This window comes from Cheilinus undulatus, linkage group 3 (assembly GCF_018320785.1).
Source record: "Cheilinus undulatus linkage group 3, ASM1832078v1, whole genome shotgun sequence".
NCBI classification, from domain to species: Eukaryota; Metazoa; Chordata; class Actinopteri; order Labriformes; family Labridae; genus Cheilinus; species Cheilinus undulatus.
This window is the reverse complement of record NC_054867.1, coordinates 45,514,350-45,527,959: the sequence shown is the minus strand read 5'-3', so window position 1 is coordinate 45,527,959 and position 13,610 is coordinate 45,514,350. Positions and strand designations below refer to the sequence as shown.

The 13,610-nt window shown below is 40.3% G+C and overlaps 1 protein-coding gene across 1 annotated transcript in view; it reads right to left on the bottom strand.

Moving 5' to 3' along the window:
* The window catches only part of rap1gapb (RAP1 GTPase activating protein b), a 246,310-nt gene extending 233,030 nt beyond the window's left edge, over positions 1–13,280 (bottom strand). The window contains exon 1 of the mRNA XM_041779604.1: positions 13,103–13,280. The gene's annotated coding sequence lies outside the window, so the exon portion shown is untranslated. The remainder of the gene's footprint in view (positions 1–13,102) is intronic.
* Between the last annotated feature and the right edge of the window lie 330 nt (positions 13,281–13,610).

The window sequence follows — 13,610 nt, the reverse complement described above, 5'->3', positions numbered from 1 at the left end:
AATGAAGGTACAAAACGCCCCAAAATACATCTTAAAAAACAATGGTATGCTATATCTTTTCTTTTTTTAATTTTCTGAATTAATAGTCCTCTGATGGCTGGATGAGAAGCTGTGGGGGGCCTGATTTAGCCCCTGGGCCACCAGTTGATGATCACTGGTCTAGAGTATAAAATATCTGCTACAAATATGTTTTTTTTTAACTTTTGGGCATTTTTGTGCCTTTATTTGATTGAGGAGGACAGTGGACAGAGTTAGAAACAGAGAGGGACGAGAGCGGGGGAGGGACAAAAATGTGGGGCACGCTTGACCACAAGGCCACCTTCGCCCCCTTCTTGAGCTTTAAAGTGATGTGTAGACAGTTTGATCTTTTGGGTGATGGTGACAGCAGGAAAGAGTGAGTGAATGTTTTTTACCACACCCTCTCACTCCCTCTGGTAAAGTCAAGCTCTGCTATTGCCATCCTCTAAACACACTCCAGATCCTGGCCTAATCTACTGATATGACTTCACTTTAGTCCAAATAAACTGTTTACAAATAAAAATCCATAAGGAGTAAAATCTGCTGTTTGAATTTTGGGGTTCTACCACAAAACAAGAGCAAGTTTCATCCTGTCATTAGACTGGATGTGAATGTTATAATTCTCAGACAGACTCTGACAAGCCTCCCAGCCCTGTTCCAGGTTTATTATTGTCATCATGAGGACCATAAAATACAAGACAAAAGGCCAAATAACCACTTGGCACCCATCATGAATCCCTCCAGCCAGTCATTAACAGTGCACAGCCTTCCTCTCACATCCAGCCATGCAAAACCAGCACTGTAACAGTCATAACCTCTGAGAGTCTTCAATCTCCATCTTTATTAAGTGCATCCTTAACCTGCCAGTCTTTTATTTCTTCATGTCTGAGCTCAAAGACGATGTGAGGTTTTCAGCAGCTTTTAGGAGGTAAATCACACAGACAGTGACAACCTTGAAAGCTTCCTTTTTACAGAGAAGCACATATCCACAGTATCAACAGTTCTTTCTCATTTTGCAGTGCAAACTTGCAGTGTTTTTCAAACGTTTCATCTTATTTACTCCAGTCTAAGCTGAGTGCATTTCTCATATTGCATGGCAATGCAGGCAGCCTGGCTATGAGTCATTCAAACAGAGTTTGCATATAATATTGTTGTTTGAAAATGCTTGACTTAAAGGTCAGAACAAATGAGCCGATGTGGAGGAAAAGAACCAAAACCTGGGAGTTGTCTTTGCTTCAAGGGCTTTAAATTTTTGATAATACAAACAGTAACAAATAATATTTCCACAGAAAAACAAGACATGCACAATAAATATCACAGTATACCTCACAAACCAAATCAATTCACTTCATTACTTTCCAACTTACAGAAAGAACCAAACAATTCATAGTGAACACTAACCAGACAGATTGATTTCTCACTGACACAAAGATAATGCAAAAGTAGTTTATGCCTAGCTATGCCAGCCGATATCCGATACCAGTATGAACTTTCTGACAAGACTGTGCAGACTGGGAAATTATTTTAGACCTATATTTGACTCAGAACATGGCTCAACAAATGGAATCATGATATACAGCATCTCTGTGATGCTAAAGTTGTTTTTCTGGTAGTTATTGAGTTTTACTGCTAAATATTAAAGGGGACATGTTATGCAAAAATCACTTTTTCAGGCTTTTCTAACACAAATATGTGTCCCTAACCTGTCCACAATCCCCTCAAGTACTAGAAAAATCCATTTTCTCTCCCCCTCTCTTTCTCCACCTTTCAGAAAATGTATGCTGAAACAAGCTGTTCTCAGATTTTACATCTAGTGACCTCAACAGGGGCCCTTAGCACCTGCCCCCAGGTTTGGTTGGCCCTCCCCCACTTGGAAAGTTCCGCCCTCCTTTACTGATCCTCTCAGCTACCAGCTGAGATGCTGGATAGCTCAGTGGGTTACCCTGCTGACTACAGTCTGGGAGATTGATGGTTTGAATTCCAGGCTAAACTTTGGGAAAAAGAAAGAATCTGTAATTCCCAAGTGCTGCATCCATTTCCTGAGAGGGGATTGGTCAGGAGCGGAGTCATAGACAGATAATTACCGTTTAAAGCCACAGACACAGAAACAGCTCATTCTGAGAAGGGCTGAAAAGCAGGGCTTTTTCAACATGCAAAAATCCAGTACTAGAGTGTTTTTTCAGCAACAAACTTCACAGGCATGTTTTGGAGTCCTCTGAGAATAATATAAACTTGTCTTAAAAGGGTAAAATATGTCCCCTTTAAAATAAAAATAACAGGGGGCTGCATCACAGGCTTTCTCTATTATGCTCTATTCTGGCAGCATCATGTGATTATGGGACAGCCTACTATTGGCTGACAGACCCTCACAAAGGGTAAATAAAATGATGGTTGGCATTCGTGTTAGCATTCGAGCTAAGGGCAATAAATGTTGGTCAACAACAATCAGAACAACCCTACATCTTTATATCCTATATAGTGCACTTGTTGTATCTCACATTACATAGTGAAAATAATGAACAACCAAAGGTAACTTGACCAGGGATATTTTCCATCATGCATTGCGGTTCAAAGTTTAAATGAGCAGACAGTGACATTATACAAGGACAAGATTAGAATGACCTGTGTAAATGGTTTTTGTTCTGAGGCATTTCTCACCGAAAAGCAGAATCTGTCACAATAAAGTGGAGGATTTAAAACAAAGTAATGTCCTACTACTAATGACGATACCAGGCACGAGAACATAGTCTATATGCACAAATAAATGAGATACAGCACAAGCATACATAACTGGATGTCAACCAACAAACTCAAACTGAACAGCAATAAAACAGAGTTCATGGCTGTGGTCCCCAAAGCACTGCTCAAGAAGGTCGGAGATCTAGTACTTCATGTGGACAGTAGTCCCATTCGCCCATCCTCTGAGGTCAAAAACCCAGGCATCATCCTGGACTCCATCCTCTCCTTTCAGTCCCATATCAAATGTGTGACCAAAACCACCTTAAGAACATCTTCAGGCTCAGATCACCACTCACAGAAACCCTCATACATGCATTCACTGCTTCCTGTCTGGATTAATGTAACCAAGTCCTAACTGGGGTAACCAACAAAGCCCTGAACAGATTTCAATACGTCCAAAACTCCACTGCCAGGGTTCTCACCCACACTACGCCCTGACAGCACATCACCTCTACGCTCATCCACCTCCACTGGCCCCCAGTTAGATTCTAAATCGAATATAAAATCCTCCTCCTCACTTATAAATCCCTTCATGCCCCAACAGCAACATACAGTGAGTATACTCACTTTGCACAGCGTCTCTGTAAGCCTGTCTGGGGTTTTAAACAAAAGCTGTGAGCTGCAATGGAGCAGCTCGGTTTGACTTTAGCCCAGCGCTGCAGCAATATGTATTTTAACATTTCAAACAACAGTCTAAAGGCGTGTTTTAACTCATAACTTGCTTCTTTCAAATCAATGATTCAAAGAAGCAAGCTGTATGGTCAAACAAGATAAAAAAAAGCAGCTATAAACTCCATCTCTCTGTATAGGTGCTGGTGCTTCCACTAAACCTAAGTTAAACCAATGATGAACACTATTTCCAACACGTTCTTCATATGAAAGTCTTTCTTTCATTAGATTTCATTGTGGATGCCTACATCAGGAAATACAGTGCTCTCAGTAGCAGACTGACATACCTCGGCAGGAGAGAAATGAGACAAAATTACAGGTGAGGTTAGAAAGAAGAGAAGACAGAGAGACCTATTGCTCAGATATGAGTTCAGTGTGTCATCACAGGTTTGTTTTTAATGCAAAAAGGAAGGTTTCAACGCTTTAAATTTGAAGTGCTTTGCTATAACACACTGATACAAATGTCAGGAAATATCATCCTGCTTAACTGCAAATTTGACTGTTTGGCATTTGTTCTTATTTTTATCCAAAACCAGATTTTTATTTCCAAATGTTAAAGGTTTTTCTATTCATGGAAAAAGTACGGGGGAAAAGAGAAGAGAGATGCTGCCATTGTGTGCCAAATTTCTACCAGCAAAAAATCAAACCAGAGTTACAGCTATACAAAAAAAAAATAAATCTAAAAGCATCGAGTTTTATTGGAAACACATTATCAGAGCCACTTAAATTAAAGACATGCCAAAGAGGGTGAACAGTAAATCAGCTTTAACATTATAAGAACAAAAGAGAGGCAGAAGAAAGCAGGACAAATTTAAGCCTTCCATTTAGGCTAAATGTTTCTTTTTTGATAAATGAATCCATTAGCTTTCACAGCAGAGAAAAGTGTTTGCTCTGAGTCCGTGCTCCTTCTGTACGTGACACAGAGCGAGACGGAAAATTAATTCCTTCTCCAGTGTTTATTGATCTGAGAGCTCAGTTTGTGGTTGGTTTCATCAAAGTGTTTAAGGCGACAGGAGCGACGGAGCAGGTAGCTGACATTCGCTTTAAAACTTTTAATGCTATATGATCATTTGTTGAAAGGCCAGATTTAAGCTGAGCATTGGAAAAACAGAAGGTCCACACAGAGAAAGGGCAAAAGAAAAATGGCTTTGATGGTCTGAGACTTTTCCATCAATGTTCCTCCATAACCTCAGCTGATTGTGTCGCTCCCTGAAGGTCACTGCTGCTGGAAAACAACAGGCTTCACTCCCAGATATCATACATTTTTGATACCATAATGAAACCAAGATTAAATTTGATATATTCTCAACATATCTGGAGACAAGACTTTGGAGAAAAACAAGGAAAGAAGAAGCTCTTAGGAGGAAAGTTTTGATTGTTTAGGGAACTTATGAACTTTGCCCCAAACCTCTGTCCACAGTCGTCAAAAACAGCAGCCATTTCAGTGGACTAACACGTCAGATATGATGCTGCGGTGCCCCTCCGGCTTCCTCTCTTGATAGTGTCTGTTGTTTCAATTTGATGCTGAAGTGAGCTGACATGGTATCATGGGTACTAAAGTTCATCTGGGAGGGCAGACAGAGGTGATGGATGAGTCAAACAAACACTGGACTTGTATTCAGGAGACAGCTGCTTGACTCAAAGATGAAACTGAGAACTAGCTTCTGTTTTTGAAAGGAAAACTGTATTTGTTATTAAACTATTCTGCCTAGACTAGTACTTATTTGGTACATTATCACCTACTGTCAACCATCTACGTTCCAAGAACTCAGAAAGGCACCAACACCTCTGCACAGACATGAAGGAAGATTCAGGTTTATTTAACTAGTGCAGAAGATGTGCTTATTTCAGCCCACTAGCTTTCACAGCCTCCGCCTCATTATCTGTCAGTAAATCATTTTTATTTCCCTTTATGTCTCCTTAGCATCTTAAAAAATGAATAACATTAAGATCTGCCACAGATACACACATATAGAGCAGGGTAGAGAGACGGCAATGTTGCATGGGTGCAGATTCACAAAGAAAGACTTGCACACACTAACGCAATCGTCAGGATTAGCACAGATTTAGAATCCATTGTCCACTCAGTGTACCTAAGACAAATATAACATAGTCACAGTGTTTGGCAACACAGTGATCTTTGCATGCATTTTGCCATAATCTGTGATAAATAATAATAATTAGCAGCGATAACAACACCCTGCCACCCAAAAACACAGTGATCACACTGTGATGCCACTTATATTATAGAGAGCACATAATTATCAGACCCATCAAAATGTCTGGGAGTCCGTTATCAGTCAGTCACAGCTAACAGAGGAGATTTGTGTAACAAAATATTTTCAGTCTGAGGGAACAATAGCTGTACAAATAGATAATACCGTCTAATAAAATCTGCTTTTTTATATACACTTGCCGGCCGCTTTATTAGGTACGTCTTGCTAGTCCTGGGTTGGACCCCTTGTTTCAACAAGGTGTTTGAAACATTCCTCTGAGATTTTGGTCCATATTGACACAATAGCATCACACAGTCACAGCAGAGTTGTTGAGTGCACATCCATAATGTGAATCTCCCATTCCACCACATCCCAAAGGTGCTCTACTGGATTGAGATCTGATGACTGTGAAGGCCACAGGAGTACAGTGAACTCACTGTCATGTTCAAGAAACCAGTTTAAGATGATTTGAGCTTTGTGACATGGTGCATAATCCTGCTGGAAGTAGCCATCAGAGGATGGGTATACTGTAGATGTACATGTCAGCAACAATACTCAGGCAGGCTGTGGCGTTTGAACGATGCTCAGTCGGTAATAACAGACCCAAAGTGTGAAAGTGTGAAGAAAATATCCCCCACACTATTACACCACCACTAGCTTGATCTGTTGATATAAGGTAGGATTGATTTATGCATTCATGTTGTTCATGCCTAATTCTGACCCTACATCTGAATGTCGCAGTTGAAATGAGACTCATCAGACCAGGCATCGTTTTTCCAATCTTCTTCTGTCCAATGTTGGTGAGCCCGTGTAACTTGTAGCCTCCTGTAGCTGAAAGGAGTGGCCTCTGGTGTGGTGTTCTGCTGCTGTAGCCCATCTGCTTCAAGGTTTCATGTGTTGTGCATTCAGTGATGATATTCTGCATAGCTTGGTTGTAACGAGTGGTTATTTGAATTACTGTAGCCTTTCTATGATCTCAAATAATCCTGCCAATTCTCCTATGACCTCTGACATCAACAAGGCATTTTCAAGCACACCACTCTCACTCACTCAATATATTTCCTTTCAGACCATTCCCTAGAGACAGTTGTACATGAAAATCCCAGTAGATCTGCAGTTTCTAAAATACTCAGACCAGCCCATTGGACACCAAAAACCATGCCACATACAAAGTCACTTAAATTCCCATTCTTCCTTATTTTGATGCTTTATTTGAACGTCAGCAAGTCGTCTTGACCACGTCTACATTCCTAAATGCATTGAGGTGCTGATGTGTGATTGGCTGATTAGGTATTTGTGGTAACAAGCAATTGAACAGGTGTACCTTATAAAGTGGTCAGTGAGTGTATACTTTGTTTTCAGACGCTCAGTCCATGGTTGTGGATTACATCTTAAGACAAACAGTAGACACTGAGAAAGCAGAGAGTGAGCTGATTTAATGTACAGGTTTAGAAACTTGTTCAACTGCACCACTTAACTACATTCACGCTGAAGTTAGAAGTGACCTGAATCTGATTATTTTTGCTCATGTGACTCATATCTGTTTTTTTTCTGACAGTGTAAACAGCACAAGTTTCATTCAATCGGGCATTTTCAGATCAGATTTAGGCAACTTTCACATGTGGTACTAAATCAGACACATACTGTATCTGATCTTTTGGAATTCAGCCACAGCCAAACAAAGGTATTAAATCTGAGCAATAGATCAGAATTGAGCATAAAGACCAGTGAACAGAGCCTTCATATCCTGCAAAAATGCATAAGTAATTCATACCTGCATGCAATGTAGGAATGCATTACTCTTAGGAAAATCTTTTTCATTTTGCCTTTTTTAAACCTACTGACAGTGTGCCTGCAGGCTGGAAGTCAAAAATAACTAAAATCACCAGTTTTCATTTTTATTGTATCAAAACCACGGGTTGACTAATAGTTTTTCATGGCTGATACCGATACAGATTACTAAAAGTTCATGAGACCATTAACCGATATTTGGAACCAACGTGCATTTTTTATGATGTACAAAATGTACTTATTGTGGCAAAAGTAAAACTGCATGACAAAAAAAATGAAGGAAAAGAAACAATTTAGCCCGGCTCTATCTGCATGAGAAACGGCACAGAGCAACACTGTAGAAGCACGAAAACAGGAAGTGAAGCCATCCATCACTGTTTTAGTGGTACCCAGGCCAATGTGTTGATTGGTTGGAACTCAGGTGACATCTAGCCAATCAGATTGTGCTGTTCACAGCAGCAATCCCCAACCAGTAAAAACAAACATCATTAGAGGGCTTCTTTGCAAAGGAGGTAAGACTCAATGAGAAGTCAGAATAGAGTCTACTACTGACAAGAAAAACGACACTAGGAGTCCTACTTAAAATACGGGTTTGTTGTGACAGGTGATTCTCGTATGTAAACTAATTCAGAATTATTATTTATCATTTACTTTTGGTGTATTTATCCCTACACATTGATGGCCGGTCCATAAAAACTGTGTCTCTTTAGTGAAACTGATCCATATTGCAAAAAAGGCAGGGGACCACTGGTATACGGGACAACTCGTGAGACAGCGGAGAGTCCAAAATAAAGCCAGAGGGGGAGATTTTGATATTCTACCAAATGCCAGATACCGGCAATAATGAGCCAGGGTGATAAACCTTTATCAAAACAGGTGTTAATATGGCATTGTATCAAAGTTCAAGCTGTAGTCAACTGTCCAGACCAACCAAAGAGATTCAACCTTGCTGATGTAGTCTATCCAAAATAATGTTAATGTAGACAGAGTTTTGTATTTCTCTCCACAGTATTTAACTAGACTAAGCTCATCCAGCAGAAGGTGAGGATGACCTACATAAAACATGTTACCTGCATTTAACAGATACCAAAACATGGAGAGACTTTAGAGGGTCAGTGATAGAAGATAAAACAGAAGCTCAGTCTCCTAATAGGACCCTTTTTTATTCCCTCTCCACTTTGGTAAAGACCAAAGTCATAACTCTAGTTTATAAGCACCCTGTGAATAATGAAAGAGAAGTTGGCAGAGGAAGAGAGCAGCTCTGACAGTCAGTAAAGGTGATGGACCAGCGTGTCGTCAGGTGTGCACAGAGGTTATGATGTGAGCCAGCAGTCTGCCCGGTGTCCAGGACACCCAGGGCGAGGGTTCAATCTTTGACTGAGCAGGTCATCATTATGCAGACAGACACATGCTGTCCTGATGGACTGTGGAGGAGCAATTACACTAATACAGAATCAACCACTCACTCCTCTTCATTATCTGATGGAGCAAATCTGCATCCAAAACACTGCAGGAAAAAAAACTGATGAAGCTTAAAGCTGCACGGTGGAGCCTGATGATGAGACGACTGACAGCTTTACACATCGAGGTTTTATGTCTCACTGCTCAATACGCCCCATTATTTCTGAGAACTGTGCATTTGAACAACAATGAAGAGTAAGTGCATCACAGTCTGTGAGGAATGATGTACTCCAACAAAAAAAAAAAACACTATTCTGTTCAACAGGAGCTAGGGATCAAACCCAGGCCATCTGGTTGAAAGCCGACTGGCTCTACATACTGAGCCACAAGAATGAAATACACTGTAAGTAAGACTGATGTCTCTTTGTAACCCACAAAAGCAAACCAGACCACAGAGGAGACAGACTATTTCTACATCATTAATTATAAGACTGGTCCCCTGCTGTAGAGCCGGCATCAGATGAGGCAATTCAGAACAAACTCCAAGAAAGACTTGCTCAGGTTCATTGTAATTTGCTCATTAGACATTCAAACAAAGAAGGAAGAGATCTTTTAGTCTGTAATTAGGATACGAATGTTTAAAATTAGATCGGCAAAGAGAGAAATCACCTGCTTTTCCACAAAGATCATCAAACCCCAAAAGGTTATTTTGCTGCGATTTGCCTGATCTTTCATTTTTGCACATTTGTCATACTAATATTTCGAATCAACAAACAAATTTTAAGAAGTTTGACAAAGATAACCTGAGTTAGCAAACCACAGTGAGAGCCATTAGCCACAAATGGAGAAAACTTGGAACAGTGGTGAACCTTTCCAGGAGTGACTGGCCGACCAAAATTACTCCAAGAGCGCACTGACTCATCAAGGAGGTCACAAAAGAACCCAGAACATCTGAAGACCTGCAGGCCTCACTTGACTGTGAGGAGCTATGAAGTAGTAAACCAGAAAGTTGAGGCTGGAAGATGCAGGAGCAACCTGAACGGGCTGTTCGAAGGGGGAGGCTGCAGCTGCATCTCCAGGCGAAACAATGGGGCTGCAGACTGCAAGGTTTACACCCATGCTGGAGGTCCTAGAAGGCTGTGCCTTTACATCTGGCGTAAACCTAACACAGCATTTCATGGTAGTGTGATGGCCTGCAGCTTTGCTGCTTCAGGACCTGAACCACTTGTTGATGGAAACATAAATTCTGCTCTCTACAGGAACATCCTGATGGAGAATGTCTGGCCATGTGACCTCAAGCCAGAGCGTACTTCAGTTATGCAGCAGGATCTGAAACACTCCAGCAAGCCCACCTTTGAATGGCTTTAAAAAAAGAGAAGGTTTTGGAGTTACCTTGTCAAAGGCCTGCTGGAAAAACCTCCAATGTGGCTGAATTACAACAATTCTGCAGAGAAGTGTGAAAAAATTCCTCCACAGAGTGAAAAACCCACTGCCACATATCACAAATGCTTGCTCGCAGTTGTATTCTCTCTTTGTCTAATATTCAACACTGATTGATTGACCGGAAACATTTAAGTGGGATACTTTTGCAAAAAAAGAAAATACAGTAACTAAGGGTGGGTAAAATGATTTTATCACAGCACTATGGGCACTTTAACATGTTCAATATAAAGATACTAATCAATCAAAACCCAACCAATCAGGGTTATTCACTCACTCATTCTCACTGGTGCTGCAGAGCACAACCACCCTTTTCCTCCAGCTGTCGAACGCCACGCTTGGAACGGATGACTTGCAGCATAATGGCAGATTGTCAGGCTCCCTTTTTTTTTTTTTTTTTTGCAAAGACTTTCCAAAGAAAGACTCAAAACACAAGTCTTCAAAGCAAAAAGCTAATTTCTGAAAACAGCAGGGGTCCTCTTTTGATCAGATAAACAGTGATGACGTATCCATCAAATGCAAGAGAATGTGTGGGCCCTGAGCAGCTCCTTCAGCTGCAGACTGAGACATCCAGGCTGCTAGAAGGAGCACTATCACATGTCCTCTACACCAACTATAATACTCTTTAACACCAGCGTTAACATGTAAAAATAGCACCGTGCTACGCTATGTGGACAGTAACTATCTTTTACCACTATGACAGTTACAGCACTTATTCTGGTCACTTCTCATTAAGTATCCCGATACAGGGCTGCCAACTTGATATGTTGGGATATATTGCGATACTATGAGCAGGACAATATATTGCGATATCTATATATATTCATAAACAACTATGCAATTTTAAGTTAATATGGAATTTAACAGAAGTAATCTTTTAACAAAAAAAAAATTATATGTATAGTATATAAATTAAAAAATATATAGTGTATTATAAAATATATGGTCCCGCATGCAGATGCAGAATCTGAAGATGAGGATTTTTCCCATTTGTTGTGGTGACTTTAAATGCTTTTTAGGGTTTTTATGAGAAAATGGGGAAAAAAAATCAATATAGAGTAAATGCACTCAAATCTTTTATATCATGGTATCTCAGCTTGTATGTCTTTACGTAATGACAAGGTGTTTGTGGAGGGAGATTATGGGACATGAGCTGATCCTCATGTCCAGCTTTAAGGACTGCTGGACTGTGTTGTGAGGAGGACATGACGTGACAGCCAGTGTTTTGATCGTATTGTGGAAGCCGTCATGACAAACGTTCATTACACGGTGCAGATCCTTAAAAATAAAACAAAGTATTAACTGTATTTATGCTTGCATGAGTAAAAACCAGCGGTAACTTCAGCAGGCTTCTTTCACGTTAGCTGTTAGCTGCTAAGTTATCGCTATGTTGTCTGGTCCGTTGTGTTGTCTGAGTACTTCACTCTGGCGTGGCATATCTTACAAACAACTTGGCTCCTGTCGAAGATTGTACTGTCTTTAATGTTTTGGAAGCCAAAATAAGTCCACATATCCGCTATGAATGCAGCAGAAGCTGCACTGCTGTGTAGGCACGAACAACTGGCTCGCTCAGACCAGAAGTCCCACGTGATCTCATTAACTAAGCAGAGGAGGAGGGAACAGTCAACTGCTTGCTGCCAGCTGGTGGTGGCGAACTTACACCACGAACTACTGCACCAACAAAGTAAATTATTAATTTAAAAAAATATCAATACTGCATTTTAAAATATCGATACAGTATTGTGCCACGAAATATCGCGATATATCAGTGTAACGATATTTTCTTACACCCCTGCTTATCATTCATGTACACATGTATGACTCATTAGTTTTAGTCCATTAAAAGTCCTCACATTTTAGTGTTTACGTTTAGTCCAAACATTTATCTCCTTGCCTAAATCTGATACCAAGACATGGTAGTGGTTTCTATGCATCCTGCCAAACCTGGGGTCCCTGCTTTCTACAGCTTAGAGGCAAAAGAGATACAGATGCATTGTTTTTTTGACAGATCTCCACAGTGGAGAAACATCATGGAATTTTAATGTCCAACAAAAACTAAACGTAACCCACCAAACGTGCTACTCCTGTCAAAATACACAGTGTGTAGGTATTAAAAGTTCAGTTTATTTCTGAATTACCACAAAGTGCAACAGAGACTACACAACCACTACACTGACATGTCTCACAATTCTTGTGGCACTTTATCTTTCCCAAACTATACTGTGCTTTAATATATGATTCTTTAAAGTAAGACTAATAAACAATGTATGTTCTGTAGAAACAGCTATGCAAAATCTCAGATACATTATTTAAAAAAACAATCCATTACTTAATTTGATAAGTGCAAAATCACTGCAACAAACCAGGCAGGGGGGATTTAAGTAGATTAATTTTAATCAATATTGCCTGTGCATGTTCAAGCATTAAGACTACCTATTTAGTTTATTTATTTTTGGATTGCTAATTGGAAACAGGGATTGTCCAATTACCAGGGCACGGTGAATTAATTACACATCAAATGTTTAATTAAGCAACTGCTGTAACTTTTAGTAATCCTGCAGCCTGAAGTCATGAAAAACACCCAGCACTTTCTAGCATGTGTTATTTAGTTGCACTGTTTTGACGCAGTTTTCATTACTGCGCACTCTCCCTTAAGGTGCACGTGCTCAGCTAAAGCACATGAATGAGATTTAGCTATTAAAAAAAAAAAAAGAAAAAATCATCTTGGGTTATTGATTGGGTTCGAATCACGCGGAACAACGCGAGATTACACACCAGGAGAAACGGCAATCATGCTTTAATGAACAAAAAAAGTAGTTTTCTCTTACCTATCTGGAGATGTATGAGAGGTGCTCCGCGTGCACACGCTCCCTAACTGCAGTTTTGGCGATGCACGAGGGAGAAAAAGGTAGGTCAGTGGGTGTAATTCTGCAGAAGAGGAGGGGGAGATGTTATAATTGTCGCATAGATGGACCAGCGGAGAGGAGGAGGAGGGATTGTAGCTGCTTTCTCTGCTGCTCAGTTTGATCCTCAGCACGTATCTGATGCTCAACTCTCCTCTGCTTTCTTTTAAATCGAGCACGCTGTCAGAGTCACGTGACTGCTCCCCATCCGTCCAATACGCTCCCTACTACTCCACCATGCACACACAAACACTCACGGTTTAATGCTGCAGATAAATGTGCAAAGGGAAAAAAACATGCATGTTCACCCTACATAATTTGCATATTATTGGCTGCTGTGGATGCATTCCAATTAAAATTAAACTGTTCTGGGTAATTTTAAGGGATTTGACAACATCTGCTCATCCACACACCATTAATAATACAATATGCT